Raw genomic sequence first — 24,169 nt, 5'->3', positions numbered from 1 at the left:
GACTTAGACCTTCATATTGACGATGAAACACAGAAATTGCATCGGAATTAAATACAAAAGGCACAATGCCTACTGAAGTACAAGAAGACTGACTCCTCTTACTGACTATGTTTTGAACCATTCCTGTGACAATAGTTATGGATTCCGATGCTTCACTTCAAGTTTACTGTATCCCTCTGACCCTCTTATTGACGATAAAACACAGAAATTACATCGGAACTAAATACAAAAGGCACAATGCCGATTTAAGTACAAGAAGACTGATTCTTCTTACTGACTATGATTTGAACCATTCATTAGACACTAGTTATAGATTCCGATGCTTCACTTCAGGTTTACTGTATCCCTTCGACCTTCTTATTGACGATTAAACACAGAAATTGCATGGGAAATAAATACAAAAGGCACAATGCCGGCTTAAGTACAAGAAGACTGACTCTTCTTACTGACTATGTTTTGAACCATTCCTGTCACACTAGTTATAGATTCCGATGCTTGACTTCAGATTTACTGTATCCCTCTGACCTTCTTATTGACGATGAAACACAGAAATTGCATCGGAATTAAATACTAAAAGCACAATGCCGAATTATGTACAAGAAGACTGACTCTTCTTACTGTCGATGTTTTTGAACCATTCCTGTGACACTAGTTATAGATTCCGATGCTTCACTCCAGGTTTACTGTATCCCTTGGACCTTCGTATAGACGATGAAACACATAAATTGCATCGGAATTAAATAAAACAGGCACAATGCCGACTTAAGTACATGAAGACTGACGCTGCTTACTGCCTATGTTTTGAACCATTACGGTGACACTAGTTATAGATTCCGATGCTTCACTCCAGGTTTACTATATCCCTTGGACTTTCTTATTGACGATGAAACACAGAAATAGCATAGGAATTAAATAAAAAAGGCACAATGCCGACTTAAGTACAAGAAGACTGACGCTACTTACTGCCTATGTTTTGAACCATTCCTGTGACACTAGTTATAGATTCTGATAATTCACTTCAGGTTTACTGTATCCCTTGGACCTTCTTATTGACGATGAAACACAGAAATTGCATCGGAATTAAATACGAAAGGCACAATGCCGACTTAAGTACATGAAGACTGACTCTTCTTACTGACTATGTTTTGAACCATTCCTGTCACACTAGTTATAGATTCCGATGCTTGACTTCAGATTTACTGTATCCCTCTGAACCTTCTTATTGACGATGAAACACAGAAATTGCATCGGAATTAAATACTAAAAGCACAATGCCGAATTAAGTACAAGAAGACTGACTCTTCTTACTGTCGATGTTTTTGAACCATTCCTGTGACACTAGTTATAGATTCCGATGCTTCACTCCAGGTTTACTATATCTCTTGGACCTTCTTATTGACGATGAAACACAGAAATTGCATAGGAATTAAATAGAAAAGGGACAATGCCGACTTAAGTACAAGAAGACTGACTCTTCCTACTGTCTATGTTTTGAACCATTCCTGTGACACTAGTAATAGATTCCGATGCTTCACTTCAGGTTTACTGTATCCCTCTGACCTGCTTGTTGACGATGAAACACAGAAATTGCATCGGAATTAAATACGAAGTCACAATGCCGACTTAAGTACAAGAAGACTGACTCTTCCCACTGTCTTTGTTTTGAACCATTCCTGTTACACTAGTTATAGATCCGATGCTTTACTTCAGGTTTGCTGTATCCCTTGGACCTTCTTATTGACGATGAAACACAGAAATTGCATCGGAATTAAATACAAAAGGCACAATGCCGACTTAATACAAGAAGACTGACTCTTCCTACTGTCTATGTTTTGAACCATTCCTGTGACACTAGTTATAGATTCCGATGCTTCACTTCAGGTTTACTGTATCCCTCTGACCTGCTTATTGACGATGAAACACAGAAATTGCTTCGGAATTAAATACGAAAGTCACAATGGCGACTTAAGTACAAGAAGACTGACTCTTCCCACAGGCTTTGTTTTGAACCATCCCTGTTACACTAGTTATAGATCCGATGCTTTACTTCAGGTTTTCTGTATCCCTTGGACCTGCTTATTGACGATGAAACACAGAAATTGCATCGGAATTAGATACAAAAGGCACAATGCCGACTTAAGTACAAGAAGACTGACGCTACTTACTGTCTACATCTACATCTACATTGATACTCCGCAAGCCACCCAACGGTGTGTGGCGGAGGGCACTTTACGTGCCACTGTCATTACCTCCCTTTCCTGTTCCAGTCGCGTATGGTTCGCGGGAAGAACGACTGTCTGAAAGCCTCCGTGCGCGCTCTAATCTCTCTAATTTTACATTCGTGATCTCCTCGGGAGGTATAAGTAGGGGGAAGCAATATATTCGATACCTCATCCAGAAACGCACCCTCTCGAAACCTGGACAGCAAGCTACACCGCGATGCAGAGCGCCTCTCTTGCAGAGTCTGCCACTTGAGTTTATTAAACATCTCCGTAACGCTATCACGGTTACCAAATAACCCGGTAACGAAACGCGCCGCTCTTCTTTGGATCTTTTCTATCTCCTCCGTCAACCCGACCTGGTACGGATCCCACACTGATGAGCAATACTCAAGTATAGGTCGAACAAGTGTTTTGTAAGCCACCTCCTTTGTTGATGGACTACATTTTCTAAGCACTCTCCCAAGGAATCTCAACCTGGTACCCGCCTTACCAACAATTAATTTTATATGATCATTCCACTTCAAATCGTTCCGTACGCATACTCCCTGATATTTTACAGAAGTAACTGCTACCAGTGTTTGTTCCGCTACCATATAATCATACAATAAAGGATCCTTCTTTCTATGTATTCGCAATACATTACATTTGTCTATGTTAGGGGTCAGTTGCCACTCCCTGCACCAAGTGCCTATCCGCTTCAGATCTTCCTGTATTTCGCTACAATTTTCTAATGCAGCAACTTCTCTGTATACTACAGCATCATCCGCGAAAAGCCGCATGGAACTTCCGACACTATCTACTAAGTCATTTATATATATTGTGAAAAGCAATGGTCCCATATCACTCCCCTGTGGCACGCCAGAGGTTACTTTAACGTCTGTAGACGTCTCTCCATTGATAACAACATGCTGTGTTCTGTTTGCTAAAAACTCTTCAATCCAGCCACACAGCTGGTCTGATATTCCGTAGGCTCTTACTTTGTTTATCAGGCGACAGTGCGGAACTGTATCGAACGCCTTCCGGAAGTCAAGAAAAATAGCATCTACCTGGGAGCCTGTATCTAATATTTTCTGGGTCTCATGAACAAATAAGGCGAGTTGGGTCTCACACGATCGCTGTTTCCGGAATCCATGTTGATTCCTACATAGTAGATTCTGGGTTTCCAGAAATGACATGATACGCGAGCAAAAAACATGTTCTAAAATTCTACAAGAGATGGACGTAAGAGATATAGGTCTATAGTTTTGCGCATCTGCTCGACGACCCTTCTTGAAGACTGGGACTATCTGTGCTCTTTTCCAATCATTTGGAACCCTCCGTTCCTCTAGAGACTTGCGGTACACGGCTGTTAGAAGGGGGGCAAGTTCTTTCGCGTACTCTGTGTAGAATCGAATTGGTATCCCGTCAGGTCCAGTGGACTTTCCTCTATTGAGTGATTCCAGTTGCTTTTCTATTCCTTGGACACTTATTTCGATGTCAGCCATTTTTTCGTTTGTGCGAGGATTTAGAGAAGGAACTGCAGTGCGGTCTTCCTCTGTGAAACAGCTTTGGAAAAAGGTGTTTAGTATTTCAGCTTTACGCGTGTCTTCCTCTGTTTCAATGCCATCATCATCCCGTAGTGTCTGGATATGCTGTTACGAGCCACTTACTGATTTAACGTAAGACCAGAACTTCCTAGGATTTTCTGTCAAGTCGGTACATAGAATTTTACTTTCGAATTCAATGAACGCTTCACGCATAGCCCTCCTTACGCTAACTTTGACATCGTTTAGCTTCTGTTTATCTGAGAGGTTTTGGCTGCGTTTAAACTTGGAGTGGAGCTCTCTTTGCTTTCGCAGTAGTTTCCTAACTTTGTTGTTGTACCACGGTGGGTTTTTCCCGTCCCTCACAGTTTTACTCGGCACGTACCTGTCTAAAACGCATTTTGCGATTGCCTTGAACTTTTTCCATAAACACTCAACATTGTCAGTGTCGGAACAGAAATTTTCCTTTTGATCTGTTAGGTAGTCTGAAATCTGCCTTCTATTACTCTTGCTAAACAGATAAACCTTCCTCCCTTTTTTTATATTCCTATTAACTTCCATATTCAGGGATGCTGCAACGGCCTTATGATCACTGATTCCCTGTTCTGTACATACAGAGTCGAAAAGTTCGGGTCTGTTTGTTATCAGTAGGTCCAAGATGTTATCTCCACGAGTCGGTTCTCTGTTTAATTGCTCGAGGTAATTTTCGGATAGTGCACTCAGTATAATGTCACTCGATGCTCTGTCCCTACCACCCGTCCTAAACATCTGAGTGTCCCAGTCTATATCTGGTAAATTGAAATCTCCACCTAAGACTATAACATGCTGAGAAAATTTATGTGAAATATATTCCAAATTTTCTCTCAGTTGTTCTGCCACTAATGCTGCTGAGTCGGGAGGTCGGTAAAAGGAGCCAATTATTAACCTAGTTCGGTTGTTTAGTGTAACCTCCACCCATAATAATTCACAGTAACTATCCACTTCTACTTCACTACAGGATAAACTACTACTAACAGCGACGAACACTCCACCACCGGTTGCATGCAATCTATCCTTCCTAAACACCGTCTGTACCTTTGTAAAAATTTCGGCAGAATTTATCTCTGGCTTAAGCCAGCTTTCTGTACCTATAACGATTTCAGCTTCGGTGCTTTCTATCAGCGCTTGAAGTTCCGGTACTTTACCAACGCAGCTTCGACAGTTGACAATTACAATACCGATTGCTGCTTGGTCCCCGCATGTCCTGACTTTGCCCCACACCCGTTGAGGCTGTTGCCCTTTCTGTACTTGCCCAAGGCCATCTAACCTAAAAAACCGCCCAGCCCACGCCACACAACCCCTGCTACCCGTGTGGCCACTTGTTGCGTGTAGTGGACTCCTGACCTATCCAGCGGAACCCGAAACCCCACCACCCTATGGCGCAAGTCGAGGAATCTGCAGCCCACACGGTCGCAGAACCGTCTCAGCCTCTGATTCAGACCCTCCACTCGGCTCTGTACCAAAGGTCCGCAGTCAGTCCTGCCGACGATGCTGCAGATGGTGAGCTCTGCTTTCATCCCGCTAGCGAGACTGGCAGTCTTCACCAAATCAGATAGCCGCCGGAAGCCAGAGAGGATTTCCTCCGATCCATAGCGACACACATCATTGGTGCCGACATGAGCGACCACCTGCAGATGGGTGCACCCTGTACCCTCCATGGCATCCGGAAGGACCCTTTCCACATCTGGAATGACTCCCCCCGGTATGCACACGGAGTGCACATTGGTTTTCTTCCCCTCTCTTGCTGCCATTTCCCTAAGGGGCCCCATTACGCGCCTGACGTTGGAGCTCCCAACTACCAGTAAGCCCACCCTCTGCGACTGCCCGGATCTTGCAGACTGAGGGGCAACCTCTGGAACAGGACAAGCAGCCATGTCACGCCGAAGATCAGTATCAGCCTGAGACAGAGCCTGAAACCGGTTCGTCAGACAAACTGGAGAGGCTTTCCGTTCAGCCCTCCGGAATGTCTTTCGCCCCCTGCCACACCTTGAAACGACCTCCCACTCTACCACAGGTGAGGGATCAGCCTCAATGCGGGCAGTATCCCGGGCAACCACAGTCTTAGTCCGATCAGGGGATGCGTGGGACGAGCTGGCCGTCCCCGACAAACCCCCATCCGGACCCCCACAGTGATGCCCATTGGCCACAGCCTCAAGTTGTGTGACCGAAGCCAACACTGCCTGAAGCTGGGAGCGAAGGGATGCCAACTCAGCCTGCATCCGAACACAGCAGTTGCAGTCCCTATCCATGCTAAAAACTGTTTTGCAAAGAACGTCTGAACTAATCTACAGAGAGCGCAAACAAATCGACAAAATTTAAACGGCTATTAAAATACAAGATTGCCTAGTAAATGCAGTAATGCTGCTACTTGCGTACAGCTGACACTGCTCGGCGGCGGAAGGAGACTAAGCGAAATTACACTATTCAGGTACTAAAACACGATGCTAAACTCTCAAATACTATAATACGCCCGAAATTTATGAATTAAACAATGCAAGTACCAAAAACACGCAAAGAAATTAAAAATTAAACCATGTAGAAAATGAGTGAGCTAGGAGTATACGACTTGCTGCTGCAGCTGCTTATCCAACGGCGGCAGGGAGCACACTGTCTATGTTTTGAACCATTCCTGTGACACTAGTTATAGATTCTGATGCTTCGCTCAGGTTTACTGTATCCCTTGGACCTTCTTATTGACGATGAAACACAGAAATTGCTTCGGAATTAAATACAAAAGACACAATGCCGACTTAAGTGCAAGAAGACTGATTCTTCTTACTGACTATGTTTTTGATTCATTCATGTGACACTAGTTACAGATTCCGATGCTTCACTCCAGGTTTACTGTATCCCTTGGACCTTCTTTTTGACGACGAAAGACAGAAATTGCATCGGAATTAAATACAAAAGGCACAATGCCGACTTAACTACAAGAAGACTGACTCTTCTTACTGACTATGTTTTGAACCATTCCTGTGACACTAGTTATAGATTCTGTTGCTTCACTTCAGGTTTACTGTATCCCCTAGACCTTCTTATTGACGATGAAACACAGAAATTGCATCGGAATTGAATACAAAATGCGCAATGCCGACTTAAGTACAAGAAGACTGACTCTTCTTACTGACTATGTTTTGAACCATTCCTGTCACACTAGTTATAGATTCCGATGCTTGACTTCAGATTTACCGTATCCCTCTGACCTTCTTATTGACGATGAAACACAGAAATTGCATCGGAATTAAATACTAAAGGCACAATGCCGAATTAAGTACAAGAAGACTGTCTCTTCATACTGTCGATGTTTTGAACCATTCCTGTGACACTAGTTATAGATTCCGATGCTTCCCTCCAGGTTTACTGTATCCCTTGAACCTTCTTATTGACGATGAAATACAGAAATTGCATCGGAATTAAATAATAAAGGCACAATGCCGATTCTAGTACAAGAAGACTGACTCATCTTACTGCCTATGTCATGAACCATTCCTGTGACACTAGTTATGGATTCCGATGCTTCACTCCAGGTTTACTATATCCCTTGGACCTTCTTATTGACGATGAAACACAGAAATTGCAACGGAGTTAAATAGAAAAGGCAGAATGCCGACTTAAGTACAAATAGACTGACTCTTCCTACTGTCTATGCTTTGAACCATTCCTGTGACACTAGTTATAGATTCCGATGCTTCACTTCAGGTTTACTGCATCCCTCTTTCCTTTTTGTTGACGATGGAACACAGAAATTGCGTCGGAATTAAATACAAAGGGCACAATGCCGACTTATGTACAAGGAAACTGATTCTTCCCACTGTCTATGTTTTAAACCATTCCTGTGACACTAGTTATTGATTCCGATGCTTCACATCAGGCTTACTGTATCTCTTGGACCTTCTTATTGACGATGAAACACAGAAATTGCACCGGAATTAAATAATAAAATCACAATGCCGATTCTAGTACAAGAAGACTGACTCATCCTACTGCCGATGTCTTGAACCATTCCTGTGACACTAGTTATGGATTCCGATGCTTCACTCCAGGTTTACTATATCCCTTGGACCTTCTTATTGACGATGAAACACAGAAATTGCAACGGAGTTAAATAGAAAAGGCAGAATGCCGACTTAAGTACAAATACACTGACTCTTCCTACTGTCTATGCTTTGAACCATTCCTGTGACACTAGTTATAGATTCCGATGCTTCACTCCAGGTTTACTGTATCCCTTGGACCTTCTTATTGACGATGAAACACACAAATTGCATCGGAATTAAATACAAAAGGCACAATGCCGACTTAAGTACAAGAGGACTGACTCTTCTTACTGACTATGTTTGAACCATTCCTGTGACACTAATTATAGATTCCGATGGTTCACACCAGGTTTGCTGTATCCCTTGGACCTCCTTATTGACGATGAAACACAGAAATTGCATCGGAATTAAATACAAAACGCACAATGCCGACTTAAGTACAAGAAGACTGACTCTTCTTACTGACTATGTTTTGAACCAATCCTGTGACACTAGTTATAGATTCCGGTGCATCACTTCAGGTTTACTGTATCCCTTGGACCTTCTTATTGACGAAGAAACAAAAATTTCATCGGAATTAAATAAAAAGGGCACAATGCCGACTTAAGTACAAGAATACTGACTCTTCTTACTGTCTATGTTTTGACCCATCCCTGTGTCACTAGTTCTAGATTCCGATGCTTCAGTCCAGGTTTACTGTATCCCTTGGACCTTCTTTTTGGCGACGAAAGACAGAAATTGCATCGGAATTAAATACAAAAGGCACAATGCCGACTTAAGTACAAGAAGACTGACTCTTCTTACTGAGTATGATTTTAACCACTCATGTAACACTAGTTATAGATTCCGATGCTTGACTTCAGGTTTTCTGTATCCCTTGGACCTTCTTATTGACGATGAAACAGAGAAATAGCATCGGAATTAAATACAAAAGGCACAATGCCGACTTAAGTACAAGGAGACTAACTCTTCTTACTGACTATGTTTTGAACCATTTCTGTGACACTAGTTATAGATGCTGTTGCTTCACTTCAGGTTTACTGTATCCCCTAGACCTTCTTATTGGCGATGAAACACAGAAATTGCATCGGAATTGAATACAAAATGCGCAATGCCGACTTAAGTACAAGAAGACTGACTCTTCTTACTGACTATGTTTTGAACCATTCCTGTGACACTTGTTATAGATTCCGATGCTTCACATCAGATTTACTGTATCCCTCTGGCCTTCTTATTGACGATGAAACACAGAAATTGCATCAGAATTAAATACTGAAGGCACAATGCCGAATTAAGTACAAGAAGACTGTCTCTTCATACTGTCGATGTTTTGAACCATTCCTGTGACACTAGTTATAGATTCCGATGCTTCACTCCAGGTTTACTGTATCCCTTAAACCTTCTTATTGACGATGAAATACAGAAATTGCAACGGAATTAAATAAAAAAGGCACAATGCCGATTCTAGTACAAGAAGACTGACTCTTCTTACTGCCTATGCCTTGAACCATTCCTGTGACACTAGTTATGGATTCCGATGCTTCACTCCAGGTTTACTATATCCCTTGGACCTTCTTATTGACGATGAAACACAGAAATTGCATCGGAGTTAAATAGAACAGGCAGAATGCCGACTTAAGTACAAATAGACTGACTCTTCCTACTGTCTATGCTTTGAACCATTCCTGTGACACTAGTTATAGATTCCGATGCTTCACTTCAGGTTTACTGCATCCCTCTGTCCTTTTTGTTGACGATGAAACACAGAAATTGCACCGGAATTAAATACAAAAGGCACAATGCCGACTTAAGTACATGAAGACTGAGTCTTCCTACTGACTATGCTTTGAACCATTTCCGTGACACTAGTTATAGATGCCAATGCTTCACTTCAGGTTCACTGTATCCCTTGGACCTTCTTATTGACGATGAAACATAGCAATTGCATCGGAATTAAATAGAAAAGGCACAATGCCGATTTAAGTGCAAGAAGACTGACTCTTCCTACTGTCTATGTTCTGAACCATTCCTATGTCACTAGTTATAGATTCCGATGCTTCACTCCAGGTTTATTGTATCCCTTGGACCTTCTTATTGACGATGAAACACACAAATTGCATCGGAATTAAATACAAAAGGCACAATGCCGACTTAAGTACAAGAGGACTGACTCTTCTTACTGACTATTTTGAACCATTCCTTTGACACTAATTATAGATTCCGATGCTTCACTCCAGGTTTGCTGTATCCCTTGGACCTCCTTATTGACGATGAAACACAGAAATTGCATCGGAATTAAATACAAAAGGCACAATGCCGACTTAAGTACAAGAAGACTGACTCTTCTTACTAACTATGCTTTGAACCAATCCTGTGACACTAGTTATAGATTCCGGTGCATCACTTCAGGTTTACTGTATCCCTTGGACCTTCTTATTGACGAAGAAACAAAAATTTCATCGGAATTAAATACAAAGGGCACAATGCCGACTTAAGTACAAGAATACTGACTCTTCTTACTGTCTATGTTTTGACCCATCCCTGTGTCACTAGCTCTAGATTCCGATGCTTCAGTCCAGGTTTACTGTATCCCTTGGACCTTCTTTTTGACGACGAAAGACAGAAATTGCATCGGAATTAAATACAAAAGGCACAATGCCGACTTAAGTACAAGAAGACTGACTCTTCTTACTGACTATGTTTTGAACCACTCATGTAACACTAGTTATAGATTCCGATGCTTCACTTCAGGTTTACTGCATCCCTCTGACCTTTTTGTTGACGATGGAACACAGAAATTGCATCGGAATTAAATACAAAAGGCACAATGCCGACTTAAGTACAAGGAGACTGATTCTTCCCACTGTCTATGTTTTAAACCATTCCTGTGACACTAGTTATAGATGCCGATGCTTCACTTCAGGTTTACTGTATGCCTTGGACCTTCTTATTGACGATGAAACACAGCAATTGCATCGGAATTAAATAGAAAAAGCACAATGCCGGCTTAAGTGCAAGAAGACTGACTCTTCCTACTGTCTATGTTCTGAACCATTCCTGTGTCACTAGTTATAGATTCCGATGCTTCACTCCAGGTTTACTGTATCCCTTGGACTTTCTTATTGACGATGAAATACACAAACTGCATCGGAATTAAATACAAAAGGCACAATGCCGACTTAAGTTCAAGAGGACTGACTCTTCTTACTGACTATGTTTTGAACCATTCCTGTGACACTAGTTATAGATTCCGATGCTTCACTTCAGGTTTACTGTATCCCATGGACCTTCTTATTGACGATGAAACACTGAAATTGCATCGGAATTAAATACTAATGGCACAATGCCGAATTAAGTACAAGAAGACTGACCCTTCTTACTGTCGATGTTTTGAACCATTCCTGTGACACTAGTTATAGATTCCGATGCTTCACTCCAGGTTTACTGTATCCCTTGGACCTCCTTATTGACGATGAAACACAGAAATTGAATCGGAATTAAATTCAAATGGCACAATGGCGACATAAGTACAAGAAGTCTGACTCTCCTTACTGACTATGATTTGAACCATTCATGTGACACTAGTTATAGATTCCGATGCTTCACTTCAGGTTTACTGTATCCCATGGACCGTCACATTGACGATGAAACACTGAAATTGCATCGGAATTAAATACTAATGGCACAATGCCGAATTAAGTACAAGAAGACTGACTCTTCTTACTGTCGATGTTTTGAACCATTCCTGTGACACTAGTTATAGATTCCGATGCCTCACTCCAGGTTTACTGTATCCCTTGGACCTTCTTATTGACGATGAAACACAGAAATTGCATCGGAATTAAATAAAAAAGGCACAATACCGACTTAAGTACAAGAAGACTGACGCTACTTACTGTCTATGTTTTAACCATTCCTGTGACACTAGTTATAGATTCCGATGCTGCACTCCAGAGATACTATATCCCTTGGACCTTCTTATTGACGATGAAACACAGAAATTGCAACGGAGTTAAATAGAAAAGGCAGAATGCCGACTTAAGTACAAATAGGCTGACTCTTCCTACTGTCTATGCCTTGAACCATTCCTGTGACACTAGTTATAGATTCCGATGCTTCACTTCAGGTTTACTGCATCCCTCTTTCCTTTTTGTTGACGATGGAACACAGAAATTGCATCGGAATTAAATACAAAGGGCACAATGCCGACTTATGTACAAGGAAACTGATTCTTCCCACTGTCTATGTTTTAAACCATTCCTGTGACACTAGTTATTGATTCCGATGCTTCACATCAGGCTTACTGTATCTCTTGGACCTTCTTATTGACGATGAAACACAGAAATTGCACCGGAATTAAATAATAAAATCACAATGCCGATTCTAGTACAAGAAGACTGACTCATCCTACTGCCTATGTCTTGAACCATTCCTGTGACACTAGTTATGGATTCCGATGCTTCACTCCAGGTTTACTATATCCCTTGGACCTTCTTATTGACGATGAAACACAGAAATTGCAACGGAGTTAAATAGAAAAGGCAGAATGCCGACTTAAGTACAAATAGACTGACTCTTCCTACTGTCTATGCTTTGAACCATTCCTGTGACACTAGTTATAGATTCCGATGCTTCACTCCAGGTTTACTGTATCCCTTGGACCTTCTTATTGACGATGAAACACACAAATTGCATCGGAATTAAATACAAAAGGCACAATGCCGACTTAAGTACAAGAGGACTGACTCTTCTTACTGACTATGTTTTGAACCATTCCTGTGGCACTAATTATAGATTCCGATGCTTCACACCAGGTTTGCTGTATCCCTTGGACCTCCTTATTGACGATGAAACACAGAAATTGCATCGGAATTAAATACAAAAGGCACAATGCCGACTTAAGTACAAGAAGACTGACTCTTCTTACTGACTATGTTTTGAACCACTCATGTAACACTAGTTATAGATTCCGATGCTTCACTTCAGGTTTACTGTATCCCTTGGACCTTCTTATTGACGATGAAACAGAGAAATAGCATCGGAATTAAATACAAAAGGCACAATGCCGACTTAAGTACAAGAAGACTAACTCTTCTTACTGACTATGTTTTGAACGATTTCTGTGACACTAGTTATAGATTCTGTTGCTTCACTGCAGGTTTACTGTATCCCCTAGACCTTCTTATTGGCGATGAAACACAGAAATTGCATCGGAATTGAATACAAAATGCGCAATGCCGACTTAAGTACAAGAAGACTGACTCTTCTTACTGACTATGTTTTGAACCATTCCTGTGACACTAGTTATAGATTCCGATGCTTCACATCAGATTTACTGTATCCCTCTGGCCTTCTTATTGACGATGAAACACAGAAATTGCATCAGAATTAAATACTAAAGGCACAATGCCGAATTAAGTACAAGAAGACTGTCTCTTCATACTGTCGATGTTTTGAACCATTCCTGTGACACTAGTTATAGATTCCGATGCTTCACTCCAGGTTTACTGTATCCCTTAAACGTTCTTATTGACGATGAAATACAGAAATTGCAACGGAATTAAATAAAAAAGGCACAATGCCGATTCTAGTACAAGAAGACTGACTCTTCTTACTGCCTATGCCTTGAACCATTCCTGTGACACTAGTTATGGATTCCGATGCTTCACTCCAGGTTTACTATATCCCTTGGACCTTCTTATTGACGAAGAAACAAAAATTTCATCGGAATTAAATACAAAGGGCACAATGCCGACTTAAGTACAAGAATACTGACTCTTCTTACTGTCTATGTTTTGACCCATCCCTGTGTCACTAGCTCTAGATTCCGATGCTTCAGTCCAGGTTTACTGTATCCCTTGGACCTTCTTTTTGACGACGAAAGACAGAAATTGCATCGGAATTAAATACAAAAGGCACAATGCCGACTTAAGTACAAGAAGACTGACTCTTCTTACTGACTATGTTTTGAACCACTCATGTAACACTAGTTATAGATTCCGATGCTTCACTTCAGGTTTACTGTACCCCATGGACCTTCTTATTGACGATGAAACACTGAAATTGCATCGGAATTAAATACTAATGGCACAATGCCGAATTGAGTACAAGAAGACTGACCCTTCTTACTGTCGATGTTTTGAACCATTCCTGTGACACTAGTTATAGATTCCGATGCTTCACTCCAGGTTTACTGTATCCCTTGGACCTTCTTATTGACGATGAAATACACAAACTGCATCGGAATTAAATACAAAAGGCACAATGCCGACTTAAGTTCAAGAGGACTGACTCTTCTTACTGACTATGTTTTGAACCATTCCTGTGACACTAGTTATAGATTCCGATGCTTCACTTCAGGTTTACTGTACCCCATGGACCTTCTTATTGACGATGAAACACTGAAATTGCATCGGAATTAAATACTAATGGCACAATGCCGAATTAAGTACAAGAAGACTGACCCTTCTTACTGTCGATGTTTTGAACCATTCCTGTGACACTAGTTATAGATTCCGATGCTTCACTCCAGGTTTACTGTATCCCTTGGACCTCCTTATTGACGATGAAACACAGAAATTGAATCGGAATTAAATTCAAATGGCACAATGGCGACATAAGTACAAGAAGTCTGACTCTCCTTACTGACTATGATTTGAACCATTCATGTGACACTAGTTATAGATTCCGATGCTTCACTTCAGGTTTACTGTATCCCATGGACCGTCACATTGACGATGAAACACTGAAATTGCATCGGAATTAAATACTAATGGCACAATGCCGAATTAAGTACAAGAAGACTGACTCTTCTTACTGTCGATGTTTTGAACCATTCCTGTGACACTAGTTATAGATTCCGATGCCTCACTCCAGGTTTACTGTATCCCTTGGACCTTCTTATTGACGATGAAACACAGAAATTGCATCGGAATTAAATAAAAAAGGCACAATACCGACTTAAGTACAAGAAGACTGACGCTACTTACTGTCTATGTTTTACCCATTCCTGTGACACTAGTTATAGATTCCGATGCTGCACTCCAGAGATACTATATCCCTTGGACCTTCTTATTGACGATGAAACACAGAAATTGCATAGGAATTAAATAGAAAAGGCACAATGCTGACTTAAGTACAAGCAGACTGACTCTTCCTACTGTCTATGTTTTGAACCAATCCTGTGACACTAGTTATAGATTCCGATGCTTCACTTCAGGTTTACTGTATACCTCTGACCTTCTTATTGACGATGAAACTCTGAAATTGCATCGGAGTTAAATAGAAAAGGCAGAATGCCGACTTAAGTACAAATAGACTGACTCTTCCTACTGTCTATGCTTTGAACCATTCCTGTGACACTAGTTATAGATTCCGATGCTTCACTTCAGGTTATCTGCATCCCTCTGACCTTTTTGTTGACGAATGAACACAGAAATTGCATCGGAATTAAATACAAAAGGCACAATGCCGACTTAAGTATAAGAAGACTGATTCTTCCCACTGTCTATGTTTTAAACCATTCCTGTGACACTATTTATTGATTCCGATGCTTCACATTAGGCTTACTGAATATCTTGGACCTTCTTATTGACGATGAAACACAGAAATTGCATCGGAATTAAATACAAAAGGCACAATGCCGACTTAAGTACATGAAGACTGACTCTTCTTACTGACTATGCTTTGAACCATTTCCGTGACACTAGTTATAGATGCCGATGCTTCACTTCAGGTTTACTGTATCCCTTGGACGTTCTTATTGACGATGAAACACAGCAATTGCATCGGAAATAAATAGAAAAGGCACAATGCCAACTTAAGTGCAAGTAGACTGACTCTTCCTACTGTCTCCTTTCTGAACCATTCCTGTGTCACTAGTTATAGATTCCGATGCTTCACTCCAGGTTTACTGTATCCCTTGGACCTCCTTATTGACGACGAAACACAGAAATTGCATCGGAATTAAATACAAAAGCCACAATGCCGACTTAAGTAAAAGAAGACTGACTCTTCCCACTGTCTATGTTCTGAACCATTCCTGTTACACTAGTTATAGATGCCGATGCTTCAGTTCAGGCTAACTGTATCCCATGGACCTTCTTATTGACGATGAAACACAAAAATTGCATAGGAATTAAATACAAAAGGCACAATGCCGACTTAAGTACAAGAAGACTGACTCTTCTTACTGACTATGTTTTGAACCATTCCTGTGACACTAATTATAGATTCCGATGCTTCACTCCAAGTTTGCAGTATCCCTTGGACCTCCTTATTGATGATGAAACACAGAAATTGCATCGGAATTAAATACAAAAGGCACAATGCCGACTTAAGTACAAGAAGACTGACTCTTCTTACTGACTATGATTTGAACCATTCCTGTGACACTACTTATAGATTCCGATGCTTCACTCCAGGTTTACTGTATCCCTTAAACCTTCTTATTGACGATGAAATACAGAAATTGCATCGGAATTAAATTAAAAAAGCACAATGCCGATTCTAGTACAAGAAGACTGACTCTTTTTACTGCCTATGTCTTGAACCATTCCTGTGACACTAGTTATGGATTCCGATGATTCACTCCATGTTTACTATATCCCTTGGACCTTATTATTGCCGATGAAACACTGAAATTGCATCGGAGTTAAATAGAAAAGGCAGAATGCCAACTTAAGTACAAATAGACTGACTCTTCCTACTGTCTATGCTTTGAACCATTCCTGTGACACTAGTTATAGATTCCGATGCTTCACCTCAGGTTATCTGCATCCCTCTGACCTTTTTGTTGACGAATGAACACAAAAATTGCATCGGAATTAAATACAAAAGGCACAATGCCGACTTCAGTACATGAAGACTGACTCTTCTTACTGACTATGCTTTGAACCATTTCCGTGACACTAGTTATAGATGCCGATGCTTCACTTCAGGTTTACTGTATCCCTTGGACCTTCTTATTGACGATGAAACACAGCAATTGCATCGGAAATAAATAGAAAAGGCACAATGCCAACTTAAGTGCAAGAAGACTGACTCTTCCTACTGTCTCTGTTCTGAACCATTCCTGTGTCACTAGTTATAGATTCCGATGCTTCACTCCAGGTTTACTGTATCCCTATGACCTTCTTATTGACGATGAAACACACAAATTGCATCGGAATTAAATACAAAAGGCACAATGCTGACTTAAGTACAAGAGGAACGACTCTTCTTACTGACTATGTTTTGAACCATTCCTGTGACACTAGTTATAGATTCCGATGCTTCACTTCAGGTTTACTGTATCCCATGGGCCTTCTTATTGACGATGAAACAATGAAATTACATCGGAATTAAATACTAATGGCACAATGCCGAATTAAGTACAAGAAGACTGACTCTTCTTACTGTCGATGTTTTGAACCATTCCTGTGACACTTGTTATAGATTCCGATGCTTCACTCCAGGTTTACTGTATCCCTTGGACCTTCTTATTTACGATGAAACACAGAAATTGCATCGGAATTAAATTCAAATGGCACAATGGCGACATAAGTACAAGAAGTCTGACTCTTCTTACTGACTATGATTTGCTCCATTCATGTGACACTAGTTATAGATTCCGATGCTTCACTTCAGGTTTACTGTATCCCATGGACCGTCTCATTGACGATGAAACACTGAAATTGCATCGGAATTAAATACTAATGGCACAATGCCGAATTGAGTACAAGAAGACTGACACTTCATACTGTCGATGTTTTGAACCATTCCTGTGACACTAGTTATAGATTCCGATGCCTCACTCCAGGTTTACTGTATCCGTTGGACCTTCTTTTTGACGATGAAACACAGAAATTGCATCGGAATTAAATAAAAAAGGCACAATGCCGACTTAAGTACAAGAAGACTGACGCTACTTACTGTCTATGTTTGAACCATTCCTGTGACACTAGTTATAGATTCCGATGCTTCACTCCAGGTTTTCAATATCCCTTGGACCTTCTTATTGACGATGAAACATAGAAATTGCATCGGAATTAAATACAAAAGGCACAATGCCGACTTAAGTACAAGCAGACTGGCTCTTCTTACCGACTACGTTTTGAACCACTTTTGTGACACTAGTTATAGATTCCGATGCTTCACTTCAGGTTTACTATATCCCTTGGACCTTCTTATTGACGATGAAACACATAATTGCATGGGAATTAAATAGAAAAGGCACAATGAGGACTTAAGTACAAGAAGACTGACTCTTCCTACTGTCTATGTTTTGAACCATTCCTGTGACACTAGTTATAGATTCCGATGCTTCACTTCAGGTTTACTGTATCCCTCTGACCTTCGTATTGACGATGAAACACAGAAATTGCATCGGTATTAAATACAAAAGTCACAATGCTTACTTAAGTACAAGAAAACTGACTCTTCCCACTGTCTATGCTTTGAACCATTCCTGTTACACTAGTTACAGATGCCGATGCTTCCCCTGCAGGCTTACTGTATCCCTTGGACCTTCTTATTGACGATGAAACACAAAAATTGCATCGGAATTAAATTCAAAAGGCACAATGCCGACTTAAGTACAAGAAGACTGATTCTTCTTACTGACTATGTTTTAAACCATTCCTGTGACACTAGTTATAGATACCGATGCTTCACATCAGATTTACTGTATCCCTCTGACCTTCTTATTGACGATGAAACACAGAAATTGCATCGGAATTAAATACTAATGGCACAATGCCGAATTAGGTACAAGAAGACAGTCTCTTCATACTGTCGATGTTTTGAACCATTCCTGTGACACTAGTTATAGATTCCGATGCTTCACTCCAGGTTTACTGTATCCCTTAAGCCTTCTTATTGACGATGAAATACAGAAATTGCATCGGAATTAAATAAAAAAGGCAGAATGCCGATTCTAGTACAAGAAGACTGACTCTTCTTACTGCCTATGCCATGAACCATTCCTGTGACACTAGTTATGGATTCCGATGCTTCACTCCAGGTTCACTATATCCCTTGGACCTTCTTATTGACGATGAAACACAGAAATTGCATCGGAGTTAAATAGAAAAGGCAGAATGCCGACTTAGGTACAAATAGACTGACTCTTCCTACTGTCTATGCTTTGAACCATTCCTGTGACACTAGTTATAGATTCCGATGCTTCACTTCAGGTTTACTGCATCCCTCTGACCTTTTTGTTGACGATGGAACACAGAAATTGCATCGGAATTAAATACAAAAGGCACAATGCCGACTTAAGTACAAGAAGACAGACGCTACTTACTGTCTATGTTTGAACTATTCCTGTGACACTAGTTATAGATTCCGATGCTTCACTCCAGGGTTTCTATATCCCTTGGACCTTCTTATTGACGATGAAACATAGAAATTGCATCGGAATTAAATACAAAAGGCACAATGCCGACTTAAGTACCAGAAGACTGACTCTTCTTACTGACTACGTTTTGAACCACTTTTGTGAAACTAGTTATAGATTCCGATGCTTCACTCCTTGTTTACTGTATCCCTTGGACCTTCTTATTAACGATGAAACACAAAAATTGCATCGGAATTAAATAGAAAAGGCACAATGCCGAATTAAGTGCTAGAAGACTGACTCTTCCTACTGTCTATGATTTGTACCATTCCTGTGTCACTAGTTATAGATTCCGATGCTTCACTCCAGGTTTACTATATCCCTTTGACCTTCTTATTGACGATGAAACATAGAAATTGCATAGGAATTAAATACAAAAGTCACAATGCCGACATAAGTACAAGAAGACTGACTCTTCCCACTGTCTATGTTTTGAACCATTCCTGTTACACTAGTTATAGATGCCGATGCTTCACTTCAGGGTTACTGTTTCCCTTGGACCTTCTTATTGACGATGAAACACAGAAATTGCATCGGAATTAAATACAAAAGGCACAATGCCGACTTATGTACAAGAAGACTAACTCTTCTTACTGACTATGTTTTGTACCATTCCTGTGACACTAGCTATAGATTCCGATGCTTCACTTCACGTTAACTGTATCCCTCTGACCTTCTTATTGACGATGAAACATAGAAATTGCATCGGAATTAAATACAAAAGGCACAATACCGACTTAAGTACAAGAAGACTGACTCTTCTTACTGACTACGTTTGGACCATTCCTGTGACACTAGTTATAGATTCCGATGTTTCACTTCAGGTTTAATGTATCCCTTGGACCTTCTTATTGACGAGGAAACACAGCAATTGCATCGGAATTAAATAGAAAAGGCACAATGCCGACCTAAGTGCAAGAAGACTGACTCTTCTTACTGTCTATGTTTTGAACCATTCCTGTGTCACTAGTTATAGACTCTGGTGCTTCACTTTAGGTTTATTGTATCCCTTGGTCCTTTTTATTGAAGATTCAACGCAGAAATTGCTTCGGAATGAAATACAATAGGCACAATGCCCACTTGAGTACAAGAATACTGACTCTTCTTACTGTCTATGCTTTGAACCATCCCTGTGACACTAGTTATAGATTCCGATGCTTCACTTCTGGTTTACTGTATCCCTTGGACCTTCTTATTGACGATGAAACACAGAAATTGCATCGGAATTAAATACAAAAGGCACAACGCCGACTTAAATACAAGAAGACTGACTCTTCTTACTGACTATGTTTTGAACCATTCCTGTGACACTAGTTATAGATTCCGATGCTTCACTTCAGGTTTACTGTATCCCTCTGACCTTCTTATTGACGATGAAACACAGAAATTGCATCGGAATTAAATACAAAAGGCACCATTCCGAATTAAGTACAAGAAGACTGACTCTTCTTACTGTCTATGTTTTGAACCGTTCATGTGACACTAGTTATAGATTCCGATGCTTCACTCCAGGTTTACTGTATCCCTTGGACCTTCTTATTGACGATGAAACACAGAAATTGCATCGGAATTAAATACAAATGGCACAATGGCGACTTAAGTACAAGATGTCTGACTCTTCTTACTGACTATGATTTGAACCGTCCATGTGACACTAGTTATAGATTCCGGTGCTTCACTTCAGGTTTACTGTATCCCTTGGACCTTCTTATTGACGATGAAACACAGAAATTGCATCGGAAATATATACAAAAGGCACAAAGCCGACTTAAGTACAAGAAGACTGACTCTTCTTACTGACTATGTTTTGAACCATTCCTGTGACACTAGTTATAGATTCTGATGGTTCACTTCAGGTTTACTGTATCCCTTGGACCTTCTTATTGACGATGAAACACAGAAATTGCATCGGAATTAAATACAAAAGGCACAAAGCCGACTTAAGTACAAGAAGACTGACTCTTCTTACTGACTATGTTTTGAACCATTCCTGTGACACTAGTAGTAGATTCCGATGCTTGACTTCAGATTTACATTATCCCTCTGACCTTTTTATTCACGATGAAACACAGAAATGGCATCGGAATAAAATACTAAAGGCACAATACCGAATTAAGTACAAGAAGACTGACTCTTCTTGCTGTCGATGTTTTAAACCATTCCTGTGACACTTGTTATAGATTCCGATGCTTCACTCCAGGTTTACTGTATCCCTTGGACCTTCTTATTGACGATGAAACACAGAAATTGCATCGGAATTAAATAAAAAAGGCACAATGCCGACTTAAGTACAAGAAGACTGACGCTACTTACTGTCTATGTTTTGAACCATTCCTGTGACACTAGTTATAGATTCCGATGCTTCACTCCAGGTTTACTATATCCCTAGGACCTTCTTATTGACGATGAAACACAGAAATTACATAGGAATTAAATAGAAAAGGCTCAATGCCTATTTAAGTACAAGAAGACTGACTCTTCCTACTGTCTATGTTTTGAACCATTATAGTGACACTAGTTATAGATTCCGGTGCTTCACTTCAGGTTTACAGTATCCCTTGGACCTTCTTATTGACGATGAAACACAGAAATTGCATCGGAAATATATACAAAAGGCACAAAGCCGAGTTAAGTACAAGAAGTATGACTCTTCTTACTGACTATGTTTTGAACCATCCCTGTGACACTAGTTATAGATTCCGATGCTTCACTTCAGGTTCACTGTATCCTTTGGACCAACTTATTGACGATGAAACAAAGAATTTGCATCGGAATTAAATACAAAGGCACAATGCCGACTTATGTGCAAGAAGACTGACTCTTCTTGCTGACTATGTTTTGAAACATTCCTGTGACACTAGCTATAGACTCTGATGCTTCACATCAGGTTTGTTGTATCCCTTGGACCTTCTTATTGAAGATGAAACACAGAAATTGCTTCAGAATTAAATACAAAAGGCACAATGCCCACCTAAGTACAATAATACTGACTCTTCTTACTGTCTCTGTTTTGAACCATCCCTGTGACACTAGTTATAGATTCCGATGCTTCACTTCTGGTTTACTGTATCCCTTGGACCATCTTTTTGACGATGAAACACAGAAATTGCATCGGAATTAAATACAAAAGGCACAACGCCGACTTAGATACAAGAAGACTGACTCTTCTTACTGACTATGATTTGAACCATTCCTGTGACTCTAGTTATAGATTCCGGTGCTTCAGTTCAGGTTTACTGTATCCCTCTGACCTTCGTATTGACGATGAAACACAGAAATTGCATCGGAATTAAATACAAAAGTCACATTGCCGACTTAAGTACAAGAAGACTGACTCTTCCCACTGTCTATGTTTTGAACCATTCCTGTTACACTAGTTATAGATTCCGATGCTTCACTTCAGGTTTACTGTATCCCCTAGACCTTCTTATTGACGATGAAACACAGAAATTGCATCGGAATTGAATACAAAATGCGCAATGCCGACTTATGTACAAGAAGACTGACTCTTCTTACTGACTATGTTTTGAACCATTCCTGTGACACTAGTTATAGATACCGATGCTTCACATCAGATTTACTGTATCCCTCTGACCTTCTTATTGACGATGAAACACAGAAATTGCATCGGAATTAAATACTAATGGCACAATGCCGAATTAAGTACAAGAAGACAGTCTCTTCATACTGTCGATGTTTTGAACCATTCCTGTGACACTAGTTATAGATTCCGATGCTTCACTCCAGGTTTACTGTATCCCTTAAACCTTCTTATTGATGATGAAATACAGAAATTGCATCGGAATTAAATAAAAAAGACAGAATGCCGATTCTAGTACAAGAAGACTGACTCTTCTTACTGCCTATGTCATGAACCATTCCTGTGACACTACTTATGGATTCCGATGCTTCACTCCAGGTTCACTATATCCCTTGGACCTTCTTATTGACGATGAAACACAGAAATTGCATCGAAGTTAAATAGAAAAGGCAGAATGCCGACTTAGGTACAAATAGACTGACATTTCCTACTGTCTATGCTTTGAACCATTCCTGTGACACTAGTTATAGATTCCGATGCTTCACTTCAGGTTTACTGCATCCCTCTGACCTTTTTGTTGACGATGGAACACAGAAATTGCATCGGAATTAAATACAAAAGGCACAATGCCGACTTAAGTACAAGAAGACAGACGCTACTTACTGTCTATGTTTGAACCATTCCTGTGACACTAGTTATAGATTCCGATGCTTCACTCCTTGTTTACTGTATCTCTTGGACCTTCTTGTTAACGATGAAACACAAAAATTGCATCGGAATTAAATAGAAAAGGCACAATGCCGAATTAAGTGCAAGAAGACTGACTCTTCCTACTGTCTACGATTTGTACCATTCCTGTGTCACTAGTTATAGATTCCGATGCTTCACTCCAGGTTTACTATATCCCTTGGACCTTCTTATTGACGATGAAACATAGAAATTGCATAGGAATTAAATACAAAAGTCACAATGCCGACATAAGTACAAGAAGACTGACTCTTCCCACTGTCTATGTTTTGAACCATTCCTGTTACACTAGTTATAGATGCCGATGCTTCACTTCAGGCTTACTGTATCCCTTGGACCTTCTTATTGACGATGAAACACAGAAATTGCATCGGAATTAAATATAAAAGGCACAATTCCGACTTATGTACAAGAAGACTAATCTTCTTACTGACTATGTTTTGTACCATTCCTGTGACACTAGCTATAGATTCCGATGCTTCACTTCACGTTAACTGTATCCCTCTGACCTTCTTATTAACGATGAAACATAGAAATTGCATCGGAATTAAATACAAAAGGCACAATCCCGACTTAAGTACAAGAAGACTGACTCTTCTTACTGACTACGTTTGGACCATTCCTGTGACACTAGTTATAGCTTCCGATGTTTCACTTCAGGTTTAATGTATCCCTTGGAC

The sequence above is a fragment of the Schistocerca americana genome, unplaced genomic scaffold (assembly GCF_021461395.2).
Source record: "Schistocerca americana isolate TAMUIC-IGC-003095 unplaced genomic scaffold, iqSchAmer2.1 HiC_scaffold_22, whole genome shotgun sequence".
In the NCBI taxonomy this organism is placed as follows: Eukaryota; Metazoa; Arthropoda; class Insecta; order Orthoptera; family Acrididae; genus Schistocerca; species Schistocerca americana.
The sequence above is the reverse complement of the archived record's forward strand: the minus strand, read 5'-3'. Positions refer to the sequence as shown.